Source organism: Caretta caretta, chromosome 2, assembly GCF_965140235.1.
Source record: "Caretta caretta isolate rCarCar2 chromosome 2, rCarCar1.hap1, whole genome shotgun sequence".
In the NCBI taxonomy this organism is placed as follows: domain Eukaryota; kingdom Metazoa; phylum Chordata; order Testudines; family Cheloniidae; genus Caretta; species Caretta caretta.
In genome coordinates this window covers 227378436-227401360 of record NC_134207.1, presented here as the reverse complement: position 1 = coordinate 227401360, position 22925 = coordinate 227378436, and the positions used below count along the sequence as shown (strand labels likewise).

General features: G+C 40.8%; 1 long non-coding RNA gene across 3 annotated transcripts in view; it reads left to right on the top strand.

Annotated features, from left to right (window-relative positions):
* The window catches only part of LOC125631407 (uncharacterized), a 159255-nt gene that overhangs the window by 108118 nt on the left and 28212 nt on the right, over positions 1–22925 (top strand). For all 3 annotated transcript variants that reach the window (XR_007354943.2, XR_007354942.2, XR_007354941.2), the window contains exons 3-4: positions 166–387; positions 7097–7329. This is a non-coding gene — a long non-coding RNA (uncharacterized LOC125631407). The remainder of the gene's footprint in view (positions 1–165; positions 388–7096; positions 7330–22925) is intronic.

The following is a 22925-nucleotide window of genomic DNA, read 5'->3' as shown; positions in this document are numbered from 1 at the left end:
AGAATTCCTCAAATAAAGTTGAAGTACTAATGATATTATATTTAATTGCATTCACTGTTCCTAAAGTCACATCTTGCATACACTTAAAACTTTTTTGATGCAATTGCACTGAAAAGAAACTCTAATTTATTTTTCACCTGATTTTCTTTTTATGTTTTGGCTTAGATACTGCATGAACCTTTTCCAAAAGGCATATTGAAAAGACTGTGGAGAAGAGTATTGTCAAAGGACAAAAAGTTCTAACACTGCAACAAATGCTTTGTTTTTCATCTGCTTATCCCTCAGGCAGCTACAGAAATGTGTGTGCAGGCTGTTGCTTTTTTTTCCTTTTTAGTTAAATTCAGGTTTGGTTGGCAGTTTCTTCCTCAAAAGAGTAGCTCTCCTCAGGTAAAGTTTTATTTGTTGTGTACCCTTTCGCATTTATGACACATACCACAAGGTTTTAAAGTTTTCAGTGCATTTTAATGTGATGAAATTCCACGTATCACACTTCAGTTCTTTTTCCTGATCAGCAATGATGTGAGAACTTCAAAGGCTATTTTAGCTATTTCAAGTCACTTTTCACAGGTTCTTTTTTTAATAAGAAAGAATATGATTGCTAGGGGTTGTGTTTAAGATTTAAACACTTAGATGAAAACCTAAAGAACTACTACTAATCACATTGATTGTTGAATTGCTAACAGAAAGTAATTTATAGCAGGCCTCTTTATAACACTGTCTTTGGTACGCAAGCATTTTCATTATTTTATTTGAACCCAGCCGAGAAGGAGATAGGCACAAACATAGAGGGAGCTGATAGAAATCTCTGGTGACTTTATTGTTCTTCTGACAGCAAAAACTGAAATCAACACCAAAGTGAGGCTTTGCACTGGGGAAGAGGGAGCGCTCAAAGATTTAAAGGGACATTTCTCCACCTTACTTTAAAAATCTTCCCAAATATATATACATTATCGTTTGAATGGCTAACATAAGACATTATATAATTTAACTAAAAGTTGCGAGTGGACTACCACAGACTCTCAAGTAGCAGTTTCTTTGTTGATGTCTGTGGTACTAGTGGGTAATCCATTCACCAAACTGAGATAGAACACTTCATCCGAAGTTTCTTTGGGTCAACTAGAGCTTGGGCATGGCTGATGTGACAGCCCATCAGCACTGGTCCAAAGACCGGTCCTTAGAAACTCCACTAGTAACCTCCCTCCAGCCTGATAGTTCGTTCACCTGTTAGCATGACTTGTTGTAGTCACCGTTTTAACCACTTCTTTACCCACCTTTCAATTCCTGTATTAATCCCCATCTTCTCCAATTTAACTCATAATTTCCCCTGTGGAACTGTATCAAAAGCTTTACTGAAATCCAGATAGATTAGATCTACTGCATTTACTTTGTCTAGAAAATCATGTATCTTCTCACAGAAAGAGCTCAGGTTGATCTGGCACAATCTACCTTTTGTAAAATCATGTTGTATTTTATCCCAATTACTGTTTACCAGTATGTCTTTAATTACTCTTTTTCAAGATTGTTCTAAGACCTTGCATGCAACTGAAGTCAAACTAATGGGTCTGTAATTTCCCGGATCACTTTTATCCCCTTTCTGAAATATAGGTACTATATGTACAATTCTCCAGTCCTGAGGTACAACCCCTAAATTTACAGATTAATTAAAAATCCTTGTTATTGGGGTTGCAATTTCATGTGCCAGTTCCTTTAATATTCTTGGATGGAGGTTATCTGGGCCCCCTGATTTGGTCCCATTAAGCTATTTGAGTTTGACTTCCACCTTGGAAGTGGTAATTTCTACTTCCTTATCCTCATTCCCATTAGTCACCCTGCTACTGCCCTCTAGTTTCTCATTATTGTTATTAAAAACTGAGGCGATGTATTTTTAGGTGTTGAGCCATACCTAGATAATCTTTAATCTCCACCCCATCCTCAGTGCTTAGCAGTACCACTTCTTCTTCTTTCCTTATTTTCTATTTATGTAAATGTCTAAAGAACCTTTAACATTGGTTTTAATTCCCTTTGCAAGGTCCAGCTCTGCTTGGCTTTTTGGCAGTTCTCACTTTATCCCTTCATTTTCTGACCTCAAGAAGTAGCTTTCCTTACTGATTCCTCCCTTCTTCCATTCCTTGTAGATTGTCTGCTTTCTCTTAATAACCTGTTTGAGATGCTGTTCATCCAGTTAGGTCTACAACCCTTCTCCTTGCTTGCAATGCAGAGTCCACATAGTTTCTGCAACTTTGACTTAAAGTAATTCCAAGCGTCCTCCACATTCAGACGCTTGAGTTCTTCAGTCCAGTCCACTTTCCTAACTAATTCCTTCAATTTTTTTAAGTTTTTTTTTTTTTAAATCAAGGACTCTGGTTTCAGTCCTATTTTTATTTCTCCTTCCATTTAGTCTAAACTAAATCAGGGGTTGGCAAACTTTTTGGCCTGAGGGCCACATCTGGGTATGGAAATTGTATGGCAGGCCATGAATGCTCATGAAATTGGGGGTTGGGGTGCGGGGGGGGGGTGAGGGCTCTGGCTGGGGGAACGGGCTCTGGGATGGGGCCAGAAATGAGTTCAGGATGTAGGAGGGGGCTCTGGGCTCGGGCAGGAGGTTGGGGTGTGTGTGGCGGGGGGAGGGTTCCGGGATGGGACTGGGGATGAGGGATTGGGGGTGTAGGAGGGTGATTCGGGCTGGGACCAAGGGGTTTGGAGGGCAGGAAGGGGATCAGGGTTGGGGCAAGGGGTTGGGGTGTGGTGGGAGGGTAGGGGTGCAGACTCTGGGCAGCGCTTACCTCAAGCAGCTCCCAGAAACAGCGGCATGTCCCCCCCTCCGGCTCCTACGTGGAGGCATGGCCAGGCAGCTCTGCGCGCTGCCCTGTCCACAGGTACCTTCCCTGGAGCTCCCATTGGCTGTGACTCCCGGCCAATGGGAGCTGCAGGGGTGGTACTTGGGGTGGGGGAAGTGTGCAGAGCCCCCTGGCTGCCCTTATGCCTTTCCATCTTCTGTTACTGCCTGCCTCTCCCCTTCATTTTCCAACTCAGCGAACCTGTTCCTCAGCTCTATTTCTCCCTTGTCAGATTATCTTTTTCTCCCCCTTGTTCTTGTTGTCACAGGTTTTTATAGGCCATTGTCTTCATCCTGACAGTTCTCTTGTCCAGGATGCACCTGCAAGTCTTGAATTTGCCCTTCACCCTTCTCTCTCGGTCCCTCCATCATCTGCTCGCATCCCCATTCTAAACTCAATAATAGTTTCTAGCTGCATCTCCAAACCTTGGATCTTCTCTTCCATCAGTTCTCTGGTGGCACTTCATACAAAGCACCTTTCAGGTACCCTCTCCAGAATAATGTACATTCTGCACATTCTCCACATCCTGCCATTTGCATTGTCTCTTCCATTCTTTGGGTCACTACCACTTTTGCCTGTGTATGTCATAGCTTTCCCTTCTAAACTCCTGTCAAGGAAGGAAGTGGCTGGGAACGCCTCACACACCTTCCTACTCACCGCCCTCCCATCCCCCATTTTCAGCTCTGTTTGCTGGCTCCTTTGTTGCTAGCTCCTGAAGATCTCAGTCATCCATAATCTTTTCATAGCTTGCTCCCTCCGGCTCCTGGCTCTCAGACAAATTTAGATCTCTGGCACTGCCTCTGCAGCTGTTGTCTCTTAAAGAAGCCTTCTCACACTTCCACCCTAGATCAGATAATGGTGGGAGTTTGGGGCATGTCTCCCATTCATGTTGTGTCCAGCTTTTCATTTTTGAGCAATACTGTATCTGACTTTATTTCCCCTCCTCCATGTTGCTGTCATCTACCATCTAACCAGCTCCTCCCTATCAGCCTTTCTCTCTGATTTCAATTCCTGTCTCTCTTTCTCTCTTCACAATCTCCCACATTCATTCCTGGTGACTTCAAGTTCCATGGTGATGACCCATCTGACTCCTTAGCTGCACATTTCCTTGCCCTTGTCATCTCTTCATCCAACCTTCAGCTCTGGTTCAACTCTCCCATTCACCAAAAGAGCCATTCACTTGACTTGGTTTTCACCAAACACTGCTCTCTCAGATCTCTCTGTTTCTGAGTTCTACGTTTCTGAACATGACCTGGTCTCTTTCAGTATTGCTCATCAGCCTCCTGCACACCCTGTCACTTGGCCTTTCTATGATTTACAGTCCAATAGCACTGATGACTTCTCATCTGCTCTTAGCCCTCTCCTCCTCTTCTTCCACTGATATGGTTGCTGATTCTCTCCATGCTTCACTTTCCTCCACCCTTGACTCTTTCCCCCCTCTCCCATTGCAAGGTCTGCCCTGCCATCCTTTACCCGGGCCCACACCTAGCATCCACTTTCTCCACTCCTCCTCTCATGCTCCAGACCATCTTTCTAAGAAATCCTGTGACAAGGCTGACTTCCCCCATTAAAAATGATCTTCTCTCTGTTCTGCGGTATTCATGGCTTAACAAATCTCCTTCTCCAACTTAATTGATTCCCAGCTGTCTCTTCACCATCCTTGTCTCACACCTCAAACCCTCCATCTACACTGCTCTCTTTGCACAGGATCTTGGCAATTTCTTCTCAGAAAAAATTGACAGAATACAATGTAGCCATTCCTTCTCTCCCCTACAACTCTTCCCTCCTTCTCCCCAGTCATATACACAGAAGTTTCTCATCTGCTCTCCTCCTCCTCTAGTCCTTCAGCTTTCCCTAGTGATCCTTCTCATCTGCTCTCCTCCTCCTCTAGTCCTTCAACTTTCCCTAGTGATCCTATCTCTTGATTGCTCACGCAAATCCCCTCCCTTACTCTTCTCCTTAATCTCTTGCTCTCTTCTGGCTCTTCCCTTCCCCACAAAATGATGCCTACAGAAAACCTATCATGCTGACCAATATTGTCTCATTGTTTCCTTGTACTCCCTTGTATTTGTATCCATTTCTTGTTTTTATACGTGGATTGTAAATTCTCTGAGGCAAGGAATGTTTTTTGTTTTGTTTTGTATTTTTAAAGTTCCTAGAACAATGAGGTCCTGGTCCACGACTAAGGCTCATACATGCTATAATAATTTGAATCATCATCATGGCAAATTCCAAAGAGAGACATGGCTTCCTTTGAGTGCCACCCTGATCTATCTCTGGCTAGGTCCTTAATGTAGTCTGACCTTTGCCACCAATACACGGGATCCTGAATGGACCTTTGGGTTTAATTGGTCATTTTGGCCTCTGCTGCAGAGAAATTTATGGCCATTTCAGTTACAAGAACAATTGACCAGATTGTCATAGGGGTCAACTTCAGTATAAACATCCTCATGATGTGACTATACCAACTCCAGCGAGCAGAATAATTTGAATATCTTAACTCTTATAAGGATTTAGAAGTGATCAGTAGTCGTAAAATTCTATCATCCTAGTGCATATTGGGACATCACACCAAGCAGAGATCAGTGACCCTCTGAATCAGCAAAAAAGAACAAGGGGCACAGTTAAATTATTAATAACTTGGTGAATGTTCCCTTTACCTGCTTATTTGAAGCACTCCTAACACATTTACAATGTTAGGCTTGCTGTACATCATTTACAAATAACGTTTAACGTAACTACAATGATATGGTATTATTGTGAATGCTGAATCTTCGGGTGGCAAGTGAATATTTGGACCAAGCATATTGTATCTAAGAAAAAAATTATTAAAATGTGTGTGGTTAGTAAATCAATGTATAGGCACCTAAAAAGTGGCCTGATCTTTCAGAAGTGGTGCGCACCCAACGGTCCCAATTGAATTGAGTGAGTGCTAGGCATGATGTATTTAAAGTAAGCTCTTCAGAAAGTTTCTGCAGTTTTATTCAGTAAAATGCATTTTCTAAGTATAATATAAAGTGCTGACAAACATTAGCGGAGCGGCTAAAGATGTGTAATAAAATGGTTTTTAAAATATTAAGCAGAAGACCAGTTTTTCCGGTTTTAAAAAAACTTATTTTCACTAATAGTTTCAATGGAGTTTAGGCTTGTGCCTTACTGAATCAAGGCTTCAATACATAATGAAATAATCGATTGCTTCATCTTTTGGAGCTATTTGTATGTCCCAGGTTATACTTTGGCTTGAAAAAGGGGTTTATAAATTAAAACAAATCTACAGAAAAAGCTTGTTCCATGTAATTAAGCTGCCAGAGCCATTATTTTTATAAATATACTTAAGATGCAACAATGACAGGACTTATCATTGTACTTATGTATGAGCAGAGTTAAAAATTGCCTTTTGTAATATGTTCAGGTAGATTGGATGGAATTAGTGAAAATAGATGTTAAAAACTGAAGATTGCTTTTATGTTTAATGTGTTAAAAGCTGTTTTATTACAAGTCTTCAGTAGCTCAATTGATGTTTGTCACCACTCTACTTTATATTTAGAAATACTGAATAAAACTACAAAAACTTGTGTTTTTCAGAAGTCAGTGCAAATAAGGGATCACCTCCTTTTCCATGTCATGCTACCACAGCTGTGGTCAGTAGGGGGAACTCCAGTGGTAAAAGGCAGGCAAGATGCTCTCAGTCAGGGCTCCTAGCTCTGGAACTAGCTCTTCCTTCACTTATTTCAAAATAGCCCAAATCCAGTGACTTTCTGAGCATGCTGGAAAACGCCTTCTGTTTGATAGGGTGTGACACTATCTGATATAAATATGACCATATAGATCATTGTTGCAACCACTGTTATATATTTGCAGCAAGTCTTGTACAAAGGTTGTCAACTGAGGTGTCTCTGAAAAAGTTATGATTTTCTGGTGACAATTATGCTGTCGGTATGTATGTATCATTTTTGTATTTGAAGTTATAAGTATTGGCTCTATACCTGGATTTCAAATGTTTGCTCCTGAGGTACCGCCCACAAGGTAGCTAGCCAGCACATCTTGAAGGGACTATTCAAATTAAGTGGCTCATTAAGAAACACTTGGTTGACAATTGACCATGGGAGACGCCCATCTAAACTGAGTGGAATGTCATGTAAATGTGCTGTCTGGAGTGTAGGTAATGGCTTCCTGCAATGACTGAGCGAAACTGGGCATGGACATGGGACTTGCCCATGTGACTCCAAACTCCATCTCATTGCTGAAATTTTCCACAGTAAGAACAACAGGATGCCCTCAACATGGCAAAAGCTATAAAAGGCACTGGAAACACCTCCATTTTGTCTTCAATCCTGCTTCTTACCTCTGGAGGAACTTTCCTACAAACTGAAGCTCTGAACAAAGGACTGAATGACCCATCCAAGTTGTGGATGTACTCCAGAGAATTGACTTAAGTCAGCAGTTTATTCCATCACTGCTACAAGCCTGAACCAAGAACTTTGCCATTACTGTAAGTAATTGATTCCTTTAACCAATTTTAACTCTAACCTACCTTTCTTTCTTTCTTTCTTTCTTTCTTATGAAACCTTTTGATTTTAGATACAGAAGGATTGGCACCAGTGTGATTTTTGGGTAAGATCTAGATTATATATTTACCTGGGTGTGTGGCTCATCCTTTGGGATCAGAAGAACCTATTATTTGATGAGACTGGCTGTAAAGAACCACTCATCTCTGAATCCAGTGTTTTTCATGGTGATGTAAGAACTGGAATGCCTTTATGTTTTCTTGTTAGTCAGTGTGGTGAAACAGGAGTTTACTTTTGTGGCTGGTTTGGTATATTTTATAAAAGAATAACCACCAGTTTTGGGTTGTTTGCCCTATTTCTCAGCAGTTCATCCTGAATTTGGCATCCTCAGTTGTGACCCACTAAAGCATGGTTATATAGGGGTTTTTAGAAAACATGGAGGCTATGCTTCCAAGAGTGAAGAGGTGGAAATGAATTTTCGTATGTATCTGGCTGGGTTCTTGTTGAACTGATCATACTGATTTAATTCTAATAACTATGTTAGGAGACCTAAAGCCTTGGATAGGCATCTTTTAGTTATTTAAATAAAAATAAAAGTCTATAGGATTTAAAAGCTTTTCTGAATTGGCATGAAGTTAGTGTTCTTGTGTCATTTCTGACTTGAATTTTTTTTTTGTTTAAAACAAAATAACTGGATTACCTAATCTAGTCTTCTACTTTAGAAATTGTGGCACTTACTTATTTCAAATTGTGCCCATGGTTGAGGAAAACTTAAAATCTGAAGCTGAAACCTTCAAGTCACTGTCTGGAATTAAATTTTGTTCTGAATTTTTCTCTTTTCTAAAAAGAGAATAAAAAAGTCAGTATTTTGAGGTTTAAAAAGGGTCAGATTGCACTAATATATGCTGTTACATGCCTATCAATTTAAAAATCACTGCAATGCTATAGTTACCTTCTTCTGGTTTGTTGTAGCTATATTGTTTCACCTGTCCTTTCAGCTTGTAAACCCTGTGAGCAAAGAATAAGTGTCTCTATTTGCCTAAAATTCTACATAATCTTTGCATGTAACTACTATTATTATTAACTGTTAGAATAACTTGCTAAATTAGACTCTGAAGCACATGTAAAAGCTTCAAAGGCTAGAATCCATTGGCCCCATGTTAATTTAATATAAATGGTAGTGGGCTAGATTCTGCTCTAAATTACAACGGTGTAAATCCAGAGCAACTCCAATTAAAATTGGTTGAATAGTAAAATACTTAGTTACTAATTCACTTAGAATCTGAGCCCTGCTACATGTGGAGTCTTATTTGTTAAAATCCAGGCAACTATTGAATTTGTGAATCCCTAAAATTTTCATAAACCTTAGAAAAATGACAACTCATTAAGAAAGTTCATACCGGAAGTTCTTGATTCACTTTGTTGTTCATTATTCACCATTCGCTGTTTAAAAAAGTTTGGCCAGCTATTTGGGCATTAGAAACAATACTATGAGACTAGGTAGTCAACTATACAACATCAACATCAAAACTGGCTAATAGTCTAAGACTGGGATGTCCAAAGAAACCTGTATAAGATGGATGCCTTTGGAAATTCCAGGCTAAGTGAACAATCAACAAACAATCCCTATTCTTACGATTACTCATCCAATGTATTCAGTGAATAAAATAACAAATATATATGAAGAAATTTAGATAAGCTTGTGAATGATGCATAAAAGTACAAAGGGGCTACATTTGTAATGAATATTCTTAATTCAAAGATTCCTACTTCTGATTCACACCAGTGTTACTGAGCTGCATTTGGCCTAATAATCATAACTCATCATACAGTAGATTTAACTTGCATATGCTGTTTGAATACCACAATCATGCTCCTGGAAATAATGAGCCTACAATCTAATACGTGAGGCTGTGACTATTCTGGGCTAGAATTAGATTTCAGTGCATGCACTCTTTCAATTCATACTGTAGTGTGCAAAGATCTTTTTGTTACATACACTGTGTAGTACTTCTAATATAGTTTGGGTATATTTAAGTACTTAATATTTTCTTTAAAAGACTGCTTTAAATAAGTCTTCCTTTAAAACATCAGCAACAGCCTTTTATTTGAGGCTGCCTTTTTCTTTTGCTATTCATCCCTTTGATACAGAATTGATTATTGAGATTTTTTTTTCTTTTTTACAAATGGCTTTGTGCCATTTAATTCGGCCTGAACCATTTCCCTCTGAGAATAGTTACCTTTCAAAGGAGAGTCTATGAAGAGGACTTATAAAATAATGGCTTGAATGTTCTCTGCATTTTGCCATTCACTGCCTTAAAAAAAAATTAGTTTTAATGCTTTAGCACACTCATTTGTCCTCTTACTGCATAGTGGGCCAAGGTATCTTTTGAATACCAGGAAAGTTACTTTTAATAATGGTGGAAAAAATATGTATATCGTATCATAAATGCTGTCATAAATATAAAGGGAAGGGTAAACCCCTTTGAAATCCCTCCTGGCCAGGGGAAAGCTCCTCTCACCTGTAAAGGGTTAAGAAGCTAAAGGTAACCTCGCTGGCACCTGACCAAAATGACCAATGAGGAGACAAGATACTTTCAAAAGCTGGGAGGAGGGAGAGAAACAAAGGGTCTGTGTCTGTCTATATGCTGGTTTCTGCCGGGGATAGACCAGGAATGGAGTCTTAGAACTTTTAGTAAGTAATCTAGCTAGGTATGTGTTAGATTATGATTTCTTTAAATGGCTGAGAAAAGGATTGTGCTGAATAGAATAACTATTTCTGTCTGTGTATCTTTTTTGTAACTTAAGGTTTTGCCTAGAGGGGTTCTCTATGTTTTTGAATCTAATTACCCTGTAAGATATCTACCATCCTGATTTTACAGGGGGGATTTCTTTATTTCTATTTACTTCTATTTTTATTAAAAGTCTTCTTGTAAGAAACTGAATGCTTTTTCATTGTTCTCAGATCCAAGGGTTTGGGTCTGTGGTCACCTATGCAAATTGGTGAGGCTTTTTATCCAACATTTCCCAGGAAAGGGGGGGTGCAAGTGTTGGGAGGATTGTTCATTGTTCTTAAGATCCAAGGGTCTGGGTCTGTAGTCACCTAGACAAATTGGTGAGGCTTTTTACCAAACCTTGTCCAGGAAGTGGGGTGCAAGGTTTTGGGAAGTATTTTGGGGGGAAAGACGCGTCCAAACAACTCTTCCCCAGTAACCAGTATTAGTTTGGTGGTGGTAGCGGCCAGTCTAAGGACAACGGGTGGAATATTTTGTACCTTGGGGAAGTTTTGACCTAAGCTGGTAAAGATAAGCTTAGGAGGTTTTTCATGCAGTCCCCACATCTGTACCCTAGAGTTCAAAGTGGGGGAGGAACCTTGACAAATGCATCCTACATATAAAGGCCAATGACAGCTGGGCTGAAGTTGGCACGGTCACAGACTATCTTAACTTCACTAGGAATGAACTGGACCCCAGCATACAGTAAGCCTAAAGGATGTATAAGGGATTGGGAAACATAAGGACCAAATTTTGCTCCCACATTGGTGTAAATGATAACCCAAAGTGCAAAGCTAAGGTAAATCAAACCCTCATTCTTTTATCTGTCCAACAGATTTGTTGCACCATTTGAATGGGCAAGAACGGTTTTCTAATTCCCAGACATTTCTTACCTTTGGATTCACGTTTGTCTCAAGGCAGCTGATACTGTGTGTCCAAGAAAGAGCATGTGCCGGATTCTGAATGTACAGGGCACATTTCTTGGCCATTTCACAGGCAGGTTAGACTAGCATTTTTCCATACTAACCTTAATGTAATTATAAGGAATCACCTCCAACATGTACAAACCCTTCAGAGAGCACCATGTGAAGATATATCTGGCCTACTTTCTTGTGGTATTTTAGATGATTTTAGAACAGAAAGGGTACTTGTTGATGCACTGAGGGCCAAAATCCAGAAGTTTGGATTCAGCCAAACATAATCTATACTGCCCCAGTTGAATCCATTCAATTTCAGGCCTTGATTTTTGCCCCTTTTTTCCCTCTGTTTCTATTGACTTTTGCCCTTTACATGATGATCCTAAAAACCCTATGATTTTTTTCCTAAAAATGTCCTCCTCAGATCTTCACTCATGGACCCAATTTTAAAGAACTGAAGATACATGCTCAGCTTTAAATGTTTGAGTTAGTCCCTAGCTATTCATCACATGCACAAAGTTAGCAAGTGATTAGGAGAGTTTTCCTGGGTGAAGATCACTTAGGAGTCCAAAATTCCTAGTCTTTGAAATTTAGTTACCCTTTTAAGGAAAGTACTAAAACCAAGGAATTTACTAGGGCTTATCGAGAGAGAGAGAGAGCAACAACCCCAATAACAAGAACATTGTTGGCATTCTGGCATTCACTGTTTTGATGAAAGATTGGAATTTTCTGATGGAGCTAAGAGGAACCAATTTCCCAGACTGCTCTAGTATTTACACTTTCTCTGCTTTGTCAGTTAAAAAGATGAAACCATAGTGTACACAGAGAGAGAGAGAAGGATCTGCAGCTAGCTTCACAGTAAGCTGAGTCACAATGCTGTCATTCACAGCAGCACAAGCTTTGAGACACTGGTCTTTTCATCTGCTGTGGTTTTCATGAATAAATTACTAAAAAAAAAAAGGTGAAATGGTGAAAAGGTCTTTTTGTGCTCTGTAATTATCTTATTGGATTTAATCGGAAAAGGTACTGACTGAAATGCTTAATGCAAAGAAGTAGAAAATATTAAACTTATGTTCATTTTTAAAACAATCTGTTTTCTGATACTTACAATAATGAAACATGTTTATAATATAATGTGTATTGTCCATGCCTGCATATCTGTTTGGTTCATAAAAATCATTATTCTACTTAACACTAACAGATTTAGGAGGTTTTACCCCTGTGAATAGTAACTTACCACAAAATAAAATAATATAAACATTAAAACATAATTAATTGGTGATCAGGATAAGGTAACCCTATGTAGGTTCTGTCCAGTTTGTGTTTCAGTTCACCCACTCCAGATTTGGGTTTCTTCAGCACTGGGTTGGCTCCATGATGGCAACTTTCTGAAGGCAGGATAACCCAAGCTCTTTCGTCTTACGGGCTTGACTGTGCAGTCCTTACAATGACAAAAGGGACTTTCGATGTTGTTAAGCAATGTAGGATCAGTTCTCATGTTTATAATACTAATTGTCTTATTTCGATCATTCTGAAACATTTTTGTCTTCAATCAACCAAACAGATTGGTAGTACAGAAAGCCACCATCAGGTGACATTTGACAGGGGCGAATAGCTGACTGTTGTAGCTAAGATGCTGAGGAGATGGTATATCTTAAGTAATTTAGCTCATTAAATTTCTGAACCAAGTGGGCAGTGGAGACTAACTTCAACCAAGAATCTGTTGGTTGAGGGGAGGGGTTCTTCAGGAAGACTGCAATCTGGGCTCCATTTGTACATGAACAGGTTTGCCTATCAAATTGCCTGTATAGTTATTATGCACTCACGCTTGTGTATGTAGATGACAGAATTGACATATGAAAAATATGCTTGGATGCACAAGTGATAGAGTGCAAAGAAATCTACATGTGGCAGAAACCACACCTGTAAGTTGTACATGCACAAACAGTGATGTTTGAAAACTGTGGTTCTTTATGATGTATGCATAACTCCCACTTAATGTGGTGGTATGTTTGTGCTCAGTCACACAAACTGATAGTCACAGGCTTTTTTAATGGGGGTTTCGTGGAGATTGCATTAAACAAAGTATTTGTATAAATATTAGCATTTATGTGGTCCTTCACTTTAATGAAATTGTAACCTGTTCCACCAGAACTACTGCATAGTTCTTCAATGCATCTGGAAGCAGGACACAATGACATAATTGGTTTTACCAAACATAGTATTGCTGTTTATTATGTTGTGGTAATTTATTATTTGTATTACCATTGCTCCTAGGAGTCGTAGTCATGGACAAGGATTTCATTGTGTTACGTGCTGTACAAACACAGAATAAAAAGATGGTTCCTATCCCAAAGAGTTTACAATATAAATATAAAACAAGAGACAACAGTTGGATACAGACACAGAGGAATACAAGCTAACATTGAGACAATACTGATTGGCATCATAGGCACTGGTCTTGGCTCACCAATGGCCTAATCACTGTCAAGTTTTTCATAGGCATCATGGCAAAGGAGAGTTTTAAGGAGGATAATAAGGTAGCATTGTAGATGTTTATGGATAAATTCTTCCAAGCATGCAGGAGAAAGTATAAAGGTGCTTATTTGTAACATGTAACAAGTGAGCAATCTGAGATTGTCAACAGTAGAATAAAGACAATGGACTTCAAGAAGGCAAACTTTAGCAAACTCAGAGAATTGGTAGGCAAGATCCCATGGGAAGCAAGTCTAAGGGAAGAAAGAGTTCACAAGAGTTGGCAGTTTTTAAAGAGACATTTTAAAGAGACATTATTAAGGGCACAAGAGCAAACTATTCAGATGCATGGAAAAGATGGGAAGTTTGATAAGAGACAACTCTGGCTTTATCAGGAGATCTTCAACAACCTGAAGCTCAAAGAAGAGTCCTACAAAAACAGGAAACTAGGACAAGTTGCAAAGGATGAATATAAAAAACCAGCAAAAGCATGTAGGGACAAAATTAGAAAGGCCAAGGCCCAAACGAGATTAAACTAGCTAGGGACATAAAGGGTAAAAAGAAATATTTTACAAATACAATGGAAGCAAGAGAAAGACCAATAAAAGGGTAGGCCCATTACTCAATGAGGAGGGAAAGACTATAACAGAAAATGCAGCAATGGCGAAAGTGTTAAATGCCTTTTTTATTTCAGTTTTCACCAGAAAGGTTAGCAGTGATTGGGCGACTGCCATAGTGAACATCACTGGAGTAAATGGAGTAAGATCTGAGGCTAAAGTAGGGATACAATGAGCTAAGAATTACTTAGACAAGTTAGATGGCTTCATATTGGTAGGACCTGACAAAATATGTCCTAGAATACTTAAGGAACTGGCTGAAGAGATCACTGAGCCATTAGCAATAATCTTTGAGAACTTGTAGAGCAGTGGTTCCCAAACTTGTTCCACTGCTTGTGCAGGGAAAGCCCCTGGCCGGCCGGGCTGAAGTACTGGCCGCCGCTTCCAGCAGCTCCCATTGGCCTGGAGCAGCGAACCGCAGCCACTGGGAGCCACGATCGGCTGAACCTGTGGACGCGGTAGATAAACAAATTGGCCCAGCCCACCAGGGGCTTTCCCTGCACAAGTGGTGGAACAAGTTTGGGAACCACTGTTGTAAAGAATGGGAGAGATCCCAGAGGACAGGAAAAGGGCAAATATGGTATCTAACTATGAAAAGGTGAGTAAGAAGAACCCAGGGAACTACAAACCAGTCAGCTTAATTTCAGTACCTGGAAAGATAATGGAACAAATAATCAAACAATCAGTTTGAAAACACCTTGAAGATTAAGTGATAAGTAAGAGTCAACATGGATTTGTTAAAAACAACTATGTCACGCTATATTAATATCCTTCTTTGACAGAGCAAAAAGCTTTGTGGATGGGGGAGACATGATAACAGTCTTCAAGTATGTAAAAAGATTCTTATAAAGAGGAGGGTAATAAATTGTTCTCCTTATCCACTGAGTACAGGGAAAGAAGTAATGGGCTTAAATTACAGCAAGGTTAGACATTTGGGAAAACTTCCTCACTGTAAGAGTAGTTAAGCACTGGAACAAATTACCGAGGGAGGTTGTGAAATCTCCATCACTGGAGGTTTTTAAGACCAGGTTACACAAACACCTGTCAGGGATCATCTAGTAAATACTTAGTCCTGCCTCGATGCAAGGTTCCTCCCAGTCCTATAAGGGTCAGTCAAAGGCAGGAGTCAACATCTCTATAGTGCATGAGAGATGACAGAATCTTGAAATGAGATCCTTAAAGGTATTTAGGAGCAAACTCTTCAAAATAAATGGGAGTTAGGCTCCTAAATATCTTTGAGAATCTGGTCTTGGGTTTTCAAAGTAAACACAGAGAAATGGCAGCAGCATTCGTAAATTAAAGATTACTTTAATCTCCAGTGACAGATTTGTGAAATAATGCTCTAAATTCTGCTTCATGCAAACTGAGTTTATTTTATAGACAGAAGCAATTTGAGAAAACCCATAGCTTGCTTTGGCCACTGAAGAGTGTAAATTATCCCTAACTAAATTTTGTCAGTACAGTATGTTGAGCTATTTGGATAAAACATGCTTTTGACATTTATTACAGAATGATCCCTGCCCTTAGATTTCTACTCACAGAAATGGGGCATGGGATGAATCATTAAGGGAGAGCAATCCTTCTGTTGACATAAATAGTATTAGTTAAAGCTGAAGAAATTAGTCTGCCTTTTTCTGAGTTCACTATCGTGACATGTAATCTGACAGCAATGTACAGCAGTAAAGATGGTAAATATCTCAAATGTCAAAATACAAAGTTTAGGCTAGACAAAGATACTATATACAACTAAACATATATTTTTACAAAGACGATGAAAGAATTCTCCTGAAGTAGACACAAGATTTACCTTGCTTAACGCAATAAATAGCCATTTCCTTAATGAATATCTAGCCCAAAATTTCTTCAGCAGTCAAAACTTTTGGGAGCTTGTGCTTTCTGCAGAAAGCTATTTCTGGATCTATTAGCAAGGTTATTGACAAAAGAATGTTAAGGTTACTTGGTTTCTGCTCAGAAGTTGAGAAATGACCGTTTATATTTACAGGCTTAACTTTGCCATATTGTACATGTGCATTACCCTAAATTCAAGTCTAACGACATTTGAGAATTTATAATAATTTTTTTTACGATCTCAGATATACTAGTAACCTATTTTAGTACTGTGTACTGCTGTGTGTATGCCAAACAGTCCACAGGTGTACCTACTTTGGAGACTCGCACCACTGCACTATGCACTGATGCCAGTGAACCCATGCTAGCTCCAGCGGTGCAGTGTGTCCACCGGAAGCGTGGTGTTCTGGATGCATGCTATGCACTGCATCCACAAAGCACCGAAAACACTCCAGGGCCTGTGGATTTTTGCACTCGTCTCACAATGCATGGAACAGTTTTCTGAAGCAGATGCATAGCACCTATAGCATTTAGCGCACACTTGAATATGTCCATATGTTTTGATTTGAGCCAATGCCTGTTACAGGGTCAGATCCTCTCACCAGCAATGAGGGTTGCTCGTCCAAAAAAACAAACAAGAGCTCTCTCTCCCCTTACGCAGATTTAAAGTAATTTTTAAAAGTACCTGCACTAGGGTTGCCAACTTTCTAATTGCACAAACTGAACACCCCTGCCCCAACCCCTACTCCACCCCTTCCCTGAGGCCCGCCCCTGCCTCACCCCTTCTCTGACACCCCACACCCGTTCGCTCTACACCCCATCCCTCCATCGCGTGCTCTCTTCCACCCTCACTCAGTTTCACCGGGCTGGGGTAGGGGGTTGGGGTGCGGGAGAGGGGTGAAGGCTCTGGCTGGGGCCGGGGATGACGGATCTGGGGTACGGACAGAGCTCTGCACTGGGGCAGGGCGCTGGGATGCGGGGGAGGTATGGGCTCTGGGCTGGGGGTGTGGGCTCCAGGTGGGGCCAGAAATGAGGGATTCAGGGTGTGGAAGAGGGCTCCATGCTGGGGCAGGGGGTTAGGGTGTGTGTGTGGGGGTGAGGGCTCCGACTGGGGTTGCGGGCTCTAGGGTGGGGCTGGGGATGAGGGGTTTGGGGTGCAGGAGGGGGCTCAGGGCTGAGGCAGGGGGTTGAGGTGCTGGGGGGTGCAGGGTGCAGGCTATGGGAGGGAGTGTGGGTGCGGGAGGGGACTCTGCGCTGGGGCAGGGTGTTGGGGGTGGGATGTGGATTGGGGTGCGGGGTCCCGGCAGCACTTACTGTGGCTCCCAGGAAGCGGCCGCCCGGTCCCTGTGGCCCCTAGGCCCATGGGCAGCCAAGGAAGCTCCATGCACTGCTCTAGCACCCACAGGTGCCACCCCCACAGCTCCCACTGGTCACAACACTGCTTTTTGGCCTGGTTTCCTACCCTGGAGACCTGGTGAGAAAACTGGGTTGTGGTTCTACTTGATTGGCCCTGTATCAGCTTTTGTGTGTGTGTGTGGGGGTGGGGGGGGGGCTCTGGGAAACCCAGTCAGTAGATACCTCATCACAGAATGCTTTGAATGACTGTCCTGTGTGCTGAGCTTTGCATTGGTCAAGAGACAGGGGTTACATCCTGCTATGCAGATTCCAGAGCAGGTAAATCTGTGATGAGCACCATCAACTTTGGAGGTGCTCTAGGAAGCGTGGAGCTTCATTTTATGATTTTCATTAACTACTTCCATAACTTTTTATGTTCTCACTTTATTATTGCTTGTCTTGCTTTGTCACTGAGCTGCTGATTTCTGTCTTTCTTGTGTTTCCTGGTTGGAGTCAGAGATATGAGTGGTCTTGGCCAGGACTGGATGGAGGACATCCCTCTGGGTCTCCCTACACTCGTCTGTGTATGGAATAGCACAATCCTTGACCGGGCTCGTAGGTGCTATCATAATATGGATATGTGATTATAACTTACTCTGTTGCTACAAAAGAAACAGCTGCAGACCAGTTGCCCAATGCACACATGCATTCAGGGAAACTTTCCCAGGCTCATGATATGGCCCAATCAAATCCACTTTTCAATAGAAATTTCCACCCCTTCTCAATGCAATGTTTCTCTGTTAAATTAAATTTTTGGTGCTAGAACTGCTTTTTTGTCCAGGAGGAATGCATGCAGTGTTCATCCTTCGACTATCCCATCTTCACGTAAGAGTCTACAAAAGCCTCCTTAATTCTGTACACATTTATTCTTCATATTTTAACTGGATAGAACTGATGACAAAGAGCTAACAAATTATGTGGTTATCTCTGAGACCTCTAATTGTTCATTTTTATTATACTCTCCAGTGACTGGCTTGATTTGTGTGTATGGTGAAAAGGGCATCTTTATTAATAACCATCTACTGTACTTGTACAATTACTGAGTAAGAAATTACTATGGTATTAATATCACACATGATCTTCTCCAGGCAGAAGGTATTTGGAGGCTGTTTTCTAATTTTAATTAGGATAGTGTTATCATAATTAAATAAGGCGGAATTATTCCTAGAATTGGCTCCATTTCAGAAGAAAAATATACCTGTGTAGTGCTCGTCTTTATTAGTGCAGTGTCTATTAAGCCTTAAAAATACTCCAGTGTACAGAGTACAACCACTTAATGTAACAAGCTCATTATAAATCGTAAATAAATCCAGACCTACTGTATAACACCACTTTACAGTGAATTCAAGTGAAACAAAAATCTAATATTGTAAGTCAAACAATTGCTGTACTGCCTCGCAGAATGGGGTCTGTCTGTGGCTAGGGCTTCCAGGCACTATGGTAATATAAGATAATTTCTCTATTACCATAGTGCCTGGAAGTTATTATATAATAACTTCAGAATATGTGCAAAGGTGAAACTTTAGCGATACATACTTGGTTTTGTGCTAAAATGTCTGGTTTATCCTCACTAAAGACATATAAGCTTTTTTTTTTTTTAAAAAAAAATAGTGCTGTGCTCTTGGAACGATATTCAACAAACGTCTCCTAGAAAGAGTTGGACACTCTCTAATTATTTTAAGGTTGGCCCTCAAAGAGTGCTTTGGGTTTTTTTTTTTACTTTCAGTGGTTCCATGGTCAATGTTGGGGTTCCCCAGCACATTTCACCGGAAATATAAGTGTAGTTTATCAAGACAGTGAGTTATACATAATGGGTTTATGAGAGGGCAGTACTGGGAAGGCTACATAATGTTTTTCTAGCTGCTTTCAGCTGTAATTTTGTGATCCACTGGTTTTATACCTGTTCTGCATTTTTCTCTTTCACCCTGTGCTTGTTCTGCTTTTGTTCATCTTCATCTGTCTTCTGCTTAATCAGCAAATAGCTTAAGTTATCGTTAATACAATTTAATTTTCATATTTGGCTTACGATTTCAAAGACTCAGAATTCTAAATGGTGGACTTTCAAAGAATGTTTTAAACCAATATCCTTCCTGAATCACTTAAAAATTGATTTACCGCTGCCCCTCTGTTTAGTTTGCAGAATAGTCATATTTGCTAGAGAATGAGGCAAATTCTGCCATCACTTACATTGACCCAGTGGTGTTTCGTCAGGGTACTTGACGGCAGAGTTCAAGCCTAAATACCCACACTTTGTTACCCAGGTAACTGGAAAGTTTTAACTAGTGTTTGACATTTTTTCAGTGATACTTTAATATAAAGAGATTGAAATCTTTGCATATTTGAATACTGTGTGGTGAGAGGTGGCAGAGCCATACATCTGTCACCATGAGCTGTAGTGAGAGATACTGAGTTGTACTTGGTGGTGATAGGCTGTCGGGACTTGAAAGAGAGACTGGTAGGATTGTACTAAGTAATTGTAGTATAGTTGTGGCACTTTTGTAATAAATTAACCCCACAAAGGGCTATTTATACTTGGAAAGCCTGTGTGGAGTTATTGGGGGCTCTGGAAGAAAAGGGGAATTGAGACATGCACTAATTATGCCATGGCTTGCCTCAGGAGGGCACCTCAGGAAGGGGCCACCTTCTCACACTGAGCAAAAATGCTTAGGAGGATTCCGGAAAGGATTGCACATTTACGTGGCCAATAAGGACTGTTAGAGGGCTTTCCTTTCACTCTCTCCCCTGGTTCTTGTCATGCAGAAAGAAAGCAGAAGACCAGAAGTCCGAAGTGCAGGCAATGTGATACTTATTGGGGTTAGTTACCAGCAAGCATGTGTCCCATAACCCTGACGCCACTGAGCCTTGTTTCCCAGTGTGCCTTCCCCCCCTCCTTAGCAGGCATAATTATACCTGAAATGCACACCCACAGTCCCACCCCTTACAATTTATAGTCATGTTCCGTTTTGGGGGGTCGTGGGTCTGGAGTCTTCATCCCACCTCTTTTATACCCCATGGCAGGGGTAAGAAGTGAGGGGTGATGCTACAGCCTGGAGCAGGCATTTCTCTGGCCTTTTAGTGTTTTACTGTCCCCCAATTTCCCCTTGCCCCTCCCAACTGGTTGCTTGACCTTGCCTTGAGATAGGAGTTGAGGCAGTCTTAAAGTGTGCTCCCATATATTATACTCCCACCATGCCCAGTAACGTTTTAGCTGCTCTTATCTGTTCCCATTATACTAACAAACCCATCTGGCTAGGCAGAAGCAACATACACAGTGTCTTTGTCCTTTGTTTACACATATTAGTAAGCATGAATGCGTATCAAAAAATCAAACAGGCAAGCAAAACATAAAATACTATCTCAGGCAAAAATACAGACCTGAATCCTACATTGGCACTCCTCACAAGGACGTTGACAGTGGCATTAGGCAGTATATAAATAAATTCTAAATGTTTGTCTAAACACAAAAGTGTTACTGCTTTAAGTATACCAGTGTAAATAACATGGCACGACTCCCCCTCTCAGCCAGCGGGGATGCAGTTTTATTGGTATAAGAATGTTTACGCTGGTGTAGCTATTTCCATATGGAAAAGGGAGTAAGTTATACCATTCTAAGGCACCTTTTTAGCAGTGTAATTGCACCAATGCTAGGAGTTGTACTAGAACAACTATTGTGATGTTTTTTTTAATTGCACTCCTAACTGAAATAGTACAAAATTGATGTGTAGCTCAGACGTAAAGAGAGATTAACCATGTAAACAGATCACTAACTGGCCTTTATAGCGTCTGGTATTGGTCCCCGTCAGTGACAGGATACCAAACCAGAAGGATCAGTGGTCTGGGCCAGTATAGCAATTCTATATTCCTGCACTATATTCCTATATTAGTGGGGGGCAGGCGAGCAGTTTGGGGCATCACTAAGGGCTTTTACCAAGGGAAGACAGTTTTATTTTTATATCTGATGTTTATGATAGCACTTGTAATAGTTTGTGCTGACTCAATGCGTCTCTAGGACATCTCTAAGGTATCTTGACCTCCCACCCCAATAAGCTATGCTCTAAATTGTGCATGCTAGATCTGAGGCCCCCCATGGAGTGATGGATAAAGGCTGCTTGCCTTTCTGCCAACAGAGAAATACACAGCCTGGAGTCTGCAGGCACCAGGCAGTCAATCAAGTCCATGCAGTAGAGGTTAGTATACACTGTATTAATTTGTGTAATTAATACACAAAAACACATGGGTGGTGGAGCATATTAAAGTTGGTCTGTGCAAACTCCCAGCCACCATAAACAGATGTGACTCTCGTTTGAATGTCTCTGGAAAGCCACACTCACTGAAGTTTGGGGAAGGATGTGCTGGAAGCCTGGACTCCCTCCTAGGCCGTGGTGTGTTGTTTCTGGTGTATAGTGTTTGTTTTAGGGGCACAAGGCATGTCTCCGGATAAACAAGTAGCGTTAAATATTGTTAGATGCCTAGTTTTATTTCCTTACTTTAGTGGGTTTGTGCTAAGTTATATAGAAACCACCCTTAACACTCATATAACATAGTGTTTTCATGTATTCATTTCCCAGTGTTTAGGTTAAGAAATCATTCCTAGCCTAGCAATGGCCGCATTTACAAACACCAGACTTTCTGAAGTTGATGGACTGTTGGGACTTGGAGCTCCTTGATGTACCAGCTGGCTCAAGAGCTCCACTTTCAGGAAGGGGCGCTTTCATAAAGCTCACTTTTTCATAGAATTGTAAAAATGTCAGGCTGGAAGGGACCTCAAAGTCATCTGAGGCCGGACCAAGTAAACCTAGACCATCCCGGACAGGTGTTTGTCCAACCTGTTCTTAAAAACCTCCAGTGATGGGGATTCTACAACCTCCCTCAAAAGGCTATTCGAAATTTAACTATTCTTATAGCTACAAAGATTTTTCCTATTATCTAACCTAAATCTTTCCTGCTACAGATTAAGCTCATTACTACTTGCCCTATTTCAGTGGACATGGAGAACAATTGATCACAGGTCTTTTTATAACAGCCCTTAACATATGAAAGTAGCTGCTATTTTGTCAACGATCTTCCTCTACAACATATTGCATATGCTGCTGGAGTAAGAAAACATGTTCCCTTCCACCATTTTAGTTCCCAGTTTCAGATGGAGGGCACACCTTATTGGGGTTTGTGACAACAGGCAGCGTTGGGCTTCTCTTCTAAATGGCTCCCTGCACAAAGAACAGGATTCTGCTCTGAGTTGACTGGGCTTTTTTGTGAAGATCCTAAGTAGAGCTGGCTCAGAAACAAGAATTCTATTCTTCATCAACTGTCAAGGTTTCAGCATTTGGCTTTGTTCCACATTGTGAGATCCTGGTTTTGACAAAGCTGTTTTGTCAAAAATCTCCTTTGTAGCAACACACATGCCCCTTGACTAGTTAAATCCATTCCCCATATGTTATGATAGCCCTAAATTTTGGATGCAGGGACCATTACTAGGGACACACAACAAAAGGCAGACTTATATCCCTGTCTTAAGCCATTTAAAAAGGCTTCTGCCTACTGCTTTGTAGAACAG